Source organism: Aegilops tauschii, unplaced genomic scaffold (genome assembly GCF_002575655.3).
Source record: "Aegilops tauschii subsp. strangulata cultivar AL8/78 unplaced genomic scaffold, Aet v6.0 Super-Scaffold_244, whole genome shotgun sequence".
In the NCBI taxonomy this organism is placed as follows: domain Eukaryota; kingdom Viridiplantae; phylum Streptophyta; class Magnoliopsida; order Poales; family Poaceae; genus Aegilops; species Aegilops tauschii.
The window spans coordinates 1,246,053-1,258,781 of NW_027332463.1; positions in this window are offsets into that span (position 1 = coordinate 1,246,053).

Here is a 12,729-nt window from a genome sequence, read left to right on the forward strand (position 1 = left end):
ATCAACGGTCCCCGGTGTTTGAAATTCATTCCCAATTCCTGCATGGGACCTAAGCATGCACCAAAGGACACAAATTTGATTTTTCAACCAATTTATATGCACTAGATCATGTGCATGTAGTTCAAATTTGAATTATGCACATAAAATGCATTGAATACTAAGTTAATGCATAAAAATGTCCAAACAAACCCCGAAAATTCACAAACATTCACACAACACTCCTGTTGTTCTATGTTGACACGACAAAAAAAATTGATATCAATAAGAGGCAATGGATATCGTTTCGTCCCCAAAGGTGGGACGCTCCCTACCGAAAACCATCATGCTTGTTGTGAGAAGCTCCAGTTTGTGAGAAGCATATACCCAAACCTGCCCCAAATGGCACAAAATTTGTACCACGGCATGTTGTTGCCCCTACATGATAGCATGCCAAGTTTCATGAATTTCAGACGAATTTAGGATTTACTAGAATCAAAAAACTAGGCATGTCAATGTTTTGCCGGCAATCAACGGTGCCCCGTTGTTTGAATTTTCATTCCCATTTCATGCATGGGACCTAAGCAAGCAGCCAAGGACACAGATTTAATTTTCCAACCAATTTATATGCACTGGAGTATGTGCATGTAGTTCAAATTTGAATTATGCACATAAAATGCATTGAAAACGTAGTTAATGCATAAAAATGTCCAAACGAACCCCGAAAAATCACAAAAAATTCACACAACACTCCTGTTGTTCTATGTTGACACGAGAAAAAAAATTGAAAGCAATAAGAGGCAATGGATATCGTTTCCCCAAAGGACGTTGCCTACCGAAAACCATCATGCTTGTTGTGAGAAGCTCCGGTTTGCGAGAAGCATATACCCAAACCTGCCCCAAATGGGACAAAATTTGTACCACGACATGTTGATGCCGCGCCATGATAGCATGCCAAGTTTGATGAATTTCAGAAGAGTTTTGGATTTACAAGAATTTAAAAACAAGGCATCTCAATGTTTTGCCGGCAATCAACGGTGCCCCGGTGTTTGAAATTCATTCCCATTTCTCGCATGGGACCTAAGCATGCACCCAAGGACACGATTTGTTTTTTAACCAATTTATATGCACTGGAGCATGTGCATGTAGTTCTAATTTGAATTATGCACATAAAATGCATTGAAAACTCAGTTAATGCATAAAAATGTCCAAACGAACCCCGAAAAATCACAAAAAATCACACAACACTCCTGTTGTTCTACGTTGGCACGACAAAAAAAATTGAAAGCAATAAGAGGCAATGGATACCGTTTCGTCCCCAAAGGTGGGACGTTCCCTACCGAAAACCATCATGCTTGTTGTGAGAAGCTCCGGTTTGTGAGAAGCATATACCCAAACCTGCCCCAAATGGGACCAATTTTGTACCACGACATGTTGATGCCGCTCCATGATAGCATGCCAAGTTTCATGAATTTTAGACGAGTTTTGGATTTACTAGAATTTAAGAACCAGGCATCTCAATGTTTTGCCGGCAATCAAGGGTGCCCCGGTGTTTGAAATTCATTCCCATTACTTGCATGGGACCTAAGCATGCACCCAAGGACACAGATTTGATTTTTTCAACTAATTTATCTGCACTGGAGCATGTGCATGTAGTTCAAATTTGAATTACGCAGATAAAATGCATTGAAAACTAAGTTAATGCATAAAAATGTCCAAACGAACCCCAAAAATCACAAAAATTCACACAACACTCATGTTGTTCTATGTTGACACGAGAAAATTTTTTGAAAGCAATAAGCGGAAATGGATATCGTTTCGTCCCCAAAGGTGGGACGGTCCCTACCGGAAACCATCATGCTTGTTGTGAGAAGCTCCGGTTTGTGAGAAGCATATACCCAAACCTGCCCCAAATGGGATAAAATTTGTACCACGGCATGTTGATGCTGCTCCATGATAGCATGCCAAGTTTCATGAAATTCAGCCGAGTTTTGGATTTACTAGAATCTAAAAACCAGGCATCTCAATGTTTTGCCGGCAATCAACGGTTCCCCGGTGTTTGAATTTTCATTCCCATTTCTTGCATGGGACCTAAGCATGCAGCCAAGGACACAGATTTGATTTTTCAACCAATTTATATGTACTAGAGCATGTGCATGTAGTTGAAATTTGAATTATGCACATAAAATGCATTGAATACTAAGTTAATGCATAAAAATGTCCAAAGAAACCCCAAAAATTCACAAACATTCACACAACACTCCTATTGTTCTATGTTGACACGAGAAAAAAATTTGAAATCAATAAGAGGCAATGGATATCGTTTCGTCCCCAAAGGTGGGACGTTCCCTACTGAAAACCATCATGCTTGTTGTGAGAAGCTCCAGATTGTGAGAAGCATATACCCAAACCTGCCCCAAATGGCACAAAATTTGTACCACGGCATGTTGATGCCCCTCCATGATAGCATGCCAAGTTTCATGAATTTCAGACGAGTTTTGGATTTACTAGAATTTAAAAACCAGGCATCTCAATGTTTTGTCGGCAATCAACGGTGCCCCGGTGTTTGAAATTCAGTCCCATTTCTTGCATGGGACCAAAGCATGCACCCAAGGACACAGATTTGATTTCTCAACCAATTTATATGCACTAGAGCATGTGCATGCAGTTCAAATTTGAATTATGCACATAAAATGCATTGAAAACTCAGTTAATGCATAAAAATGTCCAAACGAACCCCGAAAAATCACAAAAATTCACACAACACTCCTCTTGTTCTGTGTTGCCACGAGAAAAAAATTTGGAAGCAATAAGAGGCAATGGATATCGTTTCATCCCCAAGGGTTGGACGTGCCCTACCGAAAACCATCATGCTTGTTGTGAGGAGCTCCGATTTGTGAGAAGCATATACCCAAACCTGTTGGGGAATGTAGCAGAAATTCAAAATTTTCTAAGCATCACCAAGATCAATCTATGGAGTTTACTAGCAACGAGAGGGAAGGAGTGCATCTACATACCCTTGTAGATCGCGAGCGGAAGCGTTCAAGAGAACGGGGTTGATGGAGTCGTACTCGTCGTGATCCAAATCACCGATGATCCTAGCGCCGAACGGACGGCACCTCCGCGTTCAACACACGTACGGAGCAGCGACGTCTCCTCCTTCTTGATCCAGCAAGAGGGGAGGAGAGGTTGATGGAGATCCAGCAGCACGACGGCGTGGTGGTGGAAGTAGCGGGATCCCGGTAGGGCTTCGCCAAGCGCAAGCGGGGAGGAGGGAGATGTGTCACGGGAGGGAGAGGGAGGCGCCAGGGCTTGGGTCGGCTGCCCTCCCTTCCCCCCACTATATATAGGGCCAAGGGAGTGGGGGGCGCAGCCTTGACCCTTCCTCCAAGGAAGGGTTCGGCCAGGGAGGAGTCCATCCTCCCCAAGGCACCTAGGAGGTGCCTTCCCCCTTTAGGACTCTCCCTTTACCTTATCTCTTGGCGCATGGGCCTCTTGGGGCTGGTTCCCTTGGCCCATATAGGCCAAGGCGCACACCCCACAGCCCATGTGGCCCCCCGGGGCAGGTGGACCCCCGGACCCCTTTCGGCACTCCCGGTACAATACCGATAATGCGCGAAACTTTTCCGGCGACCAAAACAAGACTTCCCATATATAAATCTTTACCTCCGGACCATTCCGGAACTCCTCGTGACGTCCGGGATCTCATCCGGGACTCCGAACAACTTTTGGGTTACCGCATACTAATATCTCTACAACCCTAGCGTCATCGAACCTTAAGTGTGCAGACCCTACAGGTTCGGGAACCATGCAGACATGACCGAGACGTTCTCCGGCCAATAACCAACAGCGGGATCTGCATACCCATGTTGGCTCCCACATGTTCCACGATGATCTCATCGGATGAACCACGATGTCGGGGATTCAATCAATCCCATATACAATTCCCTTTGTCTATCGGTATGTTACTTGCCCGAGATTCGATCGTCGGTATCCCGATACCTTGTTCAATCTCGTTACCGGCAAGTCTCTTTACTCGTTCCATAACACATCATCCCGTGATCAACTCCTTGGTCACATTGTGCACATTATGATGATGTCCTACCGAGTGGGCCCAGAGATACCTCTCCGTTTACACGGAGTGACAAATCCCATTCTCGATTCGTGCCAACCCAACTGACACTTTCGGAGATACCTGTAGTGCACCTTTATAGCCACCCCGTTACGTTGTGACATTTGGTACACCCAAAGCATTCCTACGGTATCCGGGAGTTGCACAATCTCATGGTCTAAGGAAATGATACTTGACATTAGAAAAGCTCTTAGCAAACGAACTACACGATCTTGTGCTAGGCTTAGGATTGGGTCTTGTCCATCACATCATTCTCCTAATGATGTGATCCCGTTATCAACGACATCCAATGTCCATCGTCAGGAAACCATAACCATCTATTGATCAACGAGCTAGTCAACTAGAGGCTTACTAGGGACATGGTGTTGTCTATGTATCCACACATGTATCTGAGTTTCCTATCAATACAATTTTAGCATGGATAATAAACGATTATCATGAACAAGGAAATATAATAATAACCAATTTATTATTGCCTCTAGGCCATATTTCCAACAGTCTCCCACTTGCACTAGAGTCAATAATCTAGTTCACATCACCATGTGATTAACACCCACAGGTCACATCACCATGTGACCAACATCCAAAGAGTTTACTAGAGTCAACAATCTAGTTCACATCACTATGTGATTAACACTCAATGAGTTCTTGTTTGATCATGTTATGCTTGTGAGAGAGGTTATTAGTCAACGGGTCTGAACCTTTCAGATCCGTGTGTGCTTTACGAATATCTATGTCATCTTGTGAGAGAGGTTATTAGACCACGCGCTACTTGGAGCCATTTCAAATAACTGCTCTACTATACGAATCCGGTTTACTACTCAGAGTCATCCGGATTAGTGTCGAAGTTCACATCGACGTAACCCTTTACGACGAACCCCTTTTCACCTCCATAATCAAGAAAATCCTTAGTCCACTAGATACTAAGGATAAGTTCGACCGCTGTCATGTGATCCATATCCGGATCACTATTGTACCCCTTGACCAACTCATGGCAAGGCACACTTCATGTGCGGTACACAGCATAGCATACTGTAGGGCCTACGACTAAAGCATAGGGGACGACCTTCGTCCTTTCTCTCTCTTCTGCTGTGGTCAGGTCTTGAGTCTTACTCAATACTCACACCTTGTAACACAGCCAAGAACTCCTTATTTGCTGATCTATTTTGAACTCTTTCAAAATCATGTCAAGGTGTGCGTTCTTTGAAAGTATCATCAGGCGTCTTGATCTATCTCTATAGATCTTGATGCCCAATATGTAAGCAGCTTTATCCAGGTCTTCCTTTGAAAAACTCCTTTCAAACAACCCTTTATGCTTTCCAGAAATTTTACATCATTTCGGATCAACAATATGTCATTCACATATACTTATCAGAAATGTTGTAGCGCTCCCACTCACTTTGTTGTAAATAGAAGTTTCTAACAAACTTTGTATAAACCCAAAATCTTCGATCATCTCATCAAAGCATACATTCCAACTCCAAGATGCTTACTCTAGTCCTTATAAGGATTGCTGGAGCTTTGCATACTTGTTAGCATCTTTTAGGATTGACAAAAACCTTCTGGTTGTATCACATACAACCTTTCCTTACGAAAACTGGTAAGGAAACTTGTTTTGATATCCTATCTGCAAGATTTCATAAATAATGCAGTAACTGCTAACACAATTCCAACAGACTCTTAGCATTGCTACGAGTGAGAAAATCTCATCGTAGTCAACTCCTTGAACTTGTCGGAAAACATCTTAACCACAAGTCGAGCTTTCTTAATGGTGACACTTACCATCATTGTCTGTCTTCCTTTTAAAATCCATCTGCACCCAACAGCCTTACGACCATCAAGTAGTTCTTCCAAAGTCTATACTTTGCTTTTATACATGGATCCTCTCTCGAATTTCATGGCCTCGAGCCATTCATCGGAATCCAGGCCCACCATCGCTTCTCCATAGCTCGTAGGTTCATTGTTGTCTAGCAACATGACTTCCAAGACAGGATCACGTATTACTCTGAAGTAGTACGCATCCTCGTCGTCCTACGAGGTTTGGTAGTGACTTGATCCGAAGTTTCATGATCACTATCATAAGCTTCCACTTCAATTGGTGTAGGTGCCACAGGAACAACTTCTTGTGCCCTGCTACACACTAGTTGAAGTGACGGTTCAATAACCTCATCAAGTCTCTACCATCCTCCCACTCAATTCTTTCGAGAGAAACCTTTTCTTGAGAAATGACCTGTTTACTTCCAGATCTGAAACAGGAGGTATACCCAACTGTTTTGGGTATTCTATGAAGATGTATTTATCCGCTTTGGGTTCGAGCTTATCAGCCTGAAACTTTTCCACATAAGCATCGCAGCCCCAAACTTTTAAGAAACGACAACTTAGGTTTCTCTAAACGGTGTCGTTTCAACGGAATTGCGTGGTGCCCCATTTAAAGTGAATGCGGTTGTCTCTAATGCCTAACCCATAAACGATAGTGGTAATTCGATAAGAGACATCATGGTACGCACCATATCCAATAGGGTGCAGTTATGATGTTCGGACACACCATCACATTGTGGTGTTCCAGGCGGTATTAATTGTGAAACACTTTCCACAATGTCTTAATTGTGTGCCAAACTCATAACTCAGATATCTCTATGATCATATCATAGACATTTTATCCTCTTGTCACGACGATCTTCAACTTCACTCTGAAATTACTTGAACCTTTCAATAATTCAGACTTGTGTTTCATCAAGTAAATATTCTCAGCATCTACTCAAATCATCTGTGAAGTAAGAACATATCATAGAGAGGTTATTAGACCACGCGCTACTTGGAGCCATGTTGGCTCCCACATGTTCCACGATGATCTCATCGGATGAACCATGATGTCGGGGATTCAATCAATCCCGTATACAATTCCCTTTGTCTATCGGTATGTTACTTGCCCGAGATTCGATCGTTGGTATCCCGATACCTTGTTCAATCTTGTTACCGGCAAGTCTCTTTACTCGTTCCGTAACACATCATCCCGTGATCAACTCCTTGGTCACATTGTGCACATTATGATGATGTCCTACCGAGTGGGCCCAGAGATACCTCTCCGTTTACACGGAGTGACAAATCTCAGTCTCGATTCGGGCCAACCCAACAGACACTTTCGGAGATACCTGTAGTGCACCTTTATAGCCACCCAGTTACGTTGTGACGTTTGGTACACCCAAAGCATTCCTACGGTATCTGGGAGTTGCACAATCTCATGGTCTAAGGAAATGATACTTGACATTAGAAAAGCTTCATGAATTTCAGACGAGTTTTCGATTTACTAGAATCTAAAAACCAGGCATCTCAATGTTTTGCCGGCAATCAACGGTGCCCCGGTGTTTTAATTTTTATTCCCATTCCTTGCATGGGACCTAAGCATGCACCCAAGGAAACAGATTTGATTTTTCAACTAATTTATATGCACTGGAGCATGTGCATGTCGTTCAAATTTGAATTATGCACATAAAATGCATTGAAAACTCAGTTAATGCATAAAAATGTCGAAACGAACCCCGAAAAATCACAAAAATACACACAACACTCCTGTTGTTCTATGTTGGCACGAGAAATTTTTTTGAAAGCAATAAGAGGCAATGGATATCATTTTGTCCCCAAAGGTGGGACGTTCCCTTCCAAAAACCATCATGCTTGTTGTGACAAGCTCCGGTATGTGAGAAGCATATACCCAAACCTGCCCCAAATGGGATAAAATTTGTACCACGACATGTTGATGCCGCTCCATGATAGCATGCCAAGTTTCATGAATTTCAGACGAGTTTTGGATTTACTAGAATTTAAAAACCAGGCATCTCAATGTTTTACCGACAATCAACGGTGCCCCGTTGTTTGAAATTCATTCCCATTTCTTGCATGGGACCTAAGATGTTTCATCCAATTTAGTTGCACTGGAGCATGTGGATGTAGTTCAAATTTGAATTACGCCCATAAAATGCATAGAAAACTCAGTTAATGCATAAAAATGTCCAAACGAACCCCGAAAAATCACAAAAATCACACAACACTCTTGTTGTTCTATGTTGACACGTGAAAAAAATTTGAAAGCAATAAGAGGCAATGGATATCGTTTCGTCCCCACAAGTGGGACGTCCCCTACCGAAAACCATCATGCTTGTTGTGAGAACCTCCGCTTTGTGAGAAGCATATACCCAAACCTGCCTCAAATGGGACAAATTTTGTACCACGGCATGTTGATGCCGCTCCATGATAGCATGCCAAGTTTCATGAATTTCAGACGAGTTTTGGATTTACTAGAATCTAAAAACCAGGCATCTCAATGTTTTGCCGGCAATCAATGGTGCCCCGTTGTTTGAATTTTCCTTCCCATTTCTTGCATGGGACCTAAGCATGCACCCAAGGACACAGATTAGATTTTTCAACCAATTTATATGCACTAGAGCATTTGCATGTTGTTTATATTTGAATTGTGCACATAAAATGCATCAAAAACTCAGTTAATGCATAAAATTGACCAAACAAAGCCCCAAAAATCACAAAAATTAACACAACACTGCTGCTGTTCTATGTTGACACGAGAACAAAAATTGAAAAAAATTTGAAAGCAATAAGAGGCAATGGATATCATTTCGTCCCCAAAGGTGGGACGTTCCCTACCAAAAACCATCATGCTTGTTGTGACAAGCTCCGGTATGTGAGAAGCATATACCCAAACCTCCCCCCAAATGGGACAAAATTTGTACCACGACATGTTGATGATGCTCCATGATAGCATGCCAAGTTTCATGAATTTCAGACGAGTTTTCGATTTACTAGAATCTAAAAACCAGGCATCTCAATGTTTTGCCGGCAATCAACGGTGCCCCGGTGTTTTAATTTTTATTCCCATTCCTTGCATGGGACCTAAGCATGCACCCAAGGAAACAGATTTGATTTTTCAACCAATTTATATGCACTGGAGCGTGTGCATGTCGTTCAAATTTGAATTATGCACATAAAATGCATTGAAAACTCAGTTAATGCATAAAAATGTCGAAACGAACCCCGAAAAATCACAAAAATACACACAACACTCCTGTTGTTCTATGTTGGCACGAGAAAAAAATTTGAAAGCAATAAGAGGCAATGGATATCATTTTGTCCCCAAAGGTGGGACGTTCCCTACCAAAAACCATCATGCTTGTTGTGACAAGCTCCGGTTTGTGAGAAGCATATACCCAAACCTGCCCCAAATGGGATAAAATTTGTACCACGACATGTTGATGCCGCTCCATGATAGCATGCCAAGTTTCATGAATTTCAGACGAGTTTTGGATTTACTAGAATCTAAAAACCAGGCATCTCAATGTTTTGCCGGCAATCAATTGTGCCCCGTTGTTTGAATTTTCCATCCCATTTCTTGCATGGGACCTAAGCATGCACCCAAGGACACAGATTAGTTTTTTCAACCAATTTATATGCACTGGAGCATTTGCATGTTGTTCATATTTGAATTGTGCACATAAAATGCATCAAAAACTCAGTTAATGCATAAAAATGACCAAACAAAGCCCCAAAAATCACAAAAATTAACACAACACTCCTGTTGTTCTATGTTGACACGAGAACAAAAATTGAAAAAACTTTGAAAGCAATAAGAGGCAATGGATATCATTTCGTCCCCAAAGGTGGGACGTTCCCTACCAAAAACCATCATGCTTGTTGTGACAAGCTCCGGTATGTGAGAAGCATATACCCAAACCTCCCCCCAAATGGGAGAAAATTTGTACCACGACATGTTGATGATGCTCCATGATAGCATGCCAAGTTTCATGAATTTCAGACGAGTTTTCGATTTACTAGAATCTAAAAACCAGGCATCTCAATGTTTTGCCGGCAATCAACGGTGCCCCGGTGTTTTAATTTTTATTCCCATTCCTTGCATGGGACCTAAGCATGCACCCAAGGAAACAGATTTGATTTTTCAACCAATTTATATGCACTGGAGCGTGTGCATGTCGTTCAAATTTGAATTATGCACATAAAATGCATTGAAAACTCAGTTAATGCATAAAAATGTCGAAACGAACCCCGAAAAATCACAAAAATACACACAACACTCCTGTTGTTCTATGTTGGCACGAGAAAAAAATTTGAAAGCAATAAGAGGCAATGGATATCATTTTGTCCCCAAAGGTGGGACGTTCCCTACCAAAAACCATCATGCTTGTTGTGACAAGCTCCGGTTTGTGAGAAGCATATACCCAAACCTGCCCCAAATGGGATAAAATTTGTACCACGACATGTTGATGCCGCTCCATGATAGCATGCCAAGTTTCATGAATTTCAGACGAGTTTTGGATTTACTAGAATCTAAAAACCAGGCATCTCAATGTTTTGCCGGCAATCAATTGTGCCCCGTTGTTTGAATTTTCCATCCCATTTCTTGCATGGGACCTAAGCATGCACCCAAGGACACAGATTAGTTTTTTCAACCAATTTATATGCACTGGAGCATTTGCATGTTGTTCATATTTGAATTGTGCACATAAAATGCATCAAAAACTCAGTTAATGCATAAAAATGACCAAACAAAGCCCCAAAAATCACAAAAATTAACACAACACTCCTGTTGTTCTATGTTGACACGAGAACAAAAATTGAAAAAAATTTGAAAGCAATAAGAGGCAATGGATATCATTTCGTCCCCAAAGGTGGGACGTTCCCTACCAAAAACCATCATGCTTGTTGTGACAAGCTCCGGTATGTGAGAAGCATATACCCAAACCTCCCCCCAAATGGGAGAAAATTTGTACCACGACATGTTGATGATGCTCCATGATAGCATGCCAAGTTTCATGAATTTCAGACGAGTTTTCGATTTACTAGAATCTAAAAACCAGGCATCTCAATGTTTTGCCGGCAATCAACGGTGCCCCGGTGTTTTAATTTTTATTCCCATTCCTTGCATGGGACCTAAGCATGCACCCAAGGAAACAGATTTGATTTTTCAACCAATTTATATGCACTGGAGCGTGTGCATGTCGTTCAAATTTGAATTATGCACATAAAATGCATTGAAAACTCAGTTAATGCATAAAAATGTCGAAACGAACCCCGAAAAATCACAAAAATACACACAACACTCCTGTTGTTCTATGTTGGCACGAGAAAAAAATTTGAAAGCAATAAGAGGCAATGGATATCATTTTGTCCCCAAAGGTGGGACGTTTCCTACCAAAAACCATCATGCTTGTTGTGACAAGCTCCGGTATGTGAGAAGCATATACCCAAACCTGCCCCAAATGGGATAAAATTTGTACCACGACATGTTGATGCCGCTCCATGATAGCATGCCAAGTTTCATGAATTTCAGACGAGTTTTGGATTTACTAGAATTTAAAAACCAGGCATCTCAATGTTTTGCCGACAATCAACGGTGCCCCGTTGTTTGAAATTCATTCCCATTTCTTGCATGGGACCTAAGATTTTTCAACCAATTTAATTGCACTGGAGCATGTGGATGTAGTTCAAATTTGAATTACGCCCATAAAATGCATAGAAAACTCAGTTAATGCATAAAAATGTCCAAACGAACCCCGAAAAATCACAAAAATCACACAACACTCTTGTTGTTCTATGTTGACACGTGAAAAAAATTTGAAAGCAATAAGAGGCAATGGATATCGTTTCGTCCCCACAAGTGGGACGTTCCCTACCGAAAACCATCATGCTTGTTTTGAGAATCTCCGATTTGTGAGAAGCATATACCCAAACCTGCCTCAAATGGGACAAATTTTGTACCACGGCATGTTGATGCCGCTCCATGATAGCATGCCAAGTTTCATGAATTTCAGAAAAGTTTTGGATTTACTAGAATCTAAAACCAGGCATCTCAATGTTTTGCCGGCAATCAACGGTGCCCCGGTGTTTGAAGTTCATTCCCATTTCTTGAATGCGACCTAAGCATGCGCCCAAGGACACAGATTTGATTTTACAACCAATTTATATGCACTGGAGCATATGCATGTAGTTCAAATTTGAATTATGCACATAAAATGCATTGAAAACTTAGTTAATGCATAAAAATGTCCAAACGAACCCCGAAAAATCACAAAAATTCACACAACACTCCTGTTGTTCTATGTTGACACGAGAAAAATAATTGAAAGCAATAAGAGGCAATGGATATTGTTTCGTCCCCAAAGGTGGGACATTCCCTACCAAAAACCATCATGCTTGTTGTGACAAGCTCCGGTATGTGAGAAGCATAGACCCTAACCTGCCCCAAATGGGACAAAATTTGTACCACGACATGTTGATGCCGCTCCATGATAGCATGCCAAGTTTCATGAATTTCAGACGAGTTTTGGATTTACTAGAATTTAAAACCAGGCATCTCAATGTTTTGCCGGCAATCAACGGTGCCCCGGTGTTTGAAGTTCATTCCAATTTCTTGAATGGGACCTAAGCATGCACCCAAGGACACAGATTTGATTTTTCAACCAATTTATACGCTCTGGAGCATGTGCATGTAGTTCAAATTTGAATTATGCACAAAAAATGCATTGAAAAACTCAGTTAATGCATAAAAATGTCCAAACGAACCCCGAAAAATCATAAAAATACACACAACACTC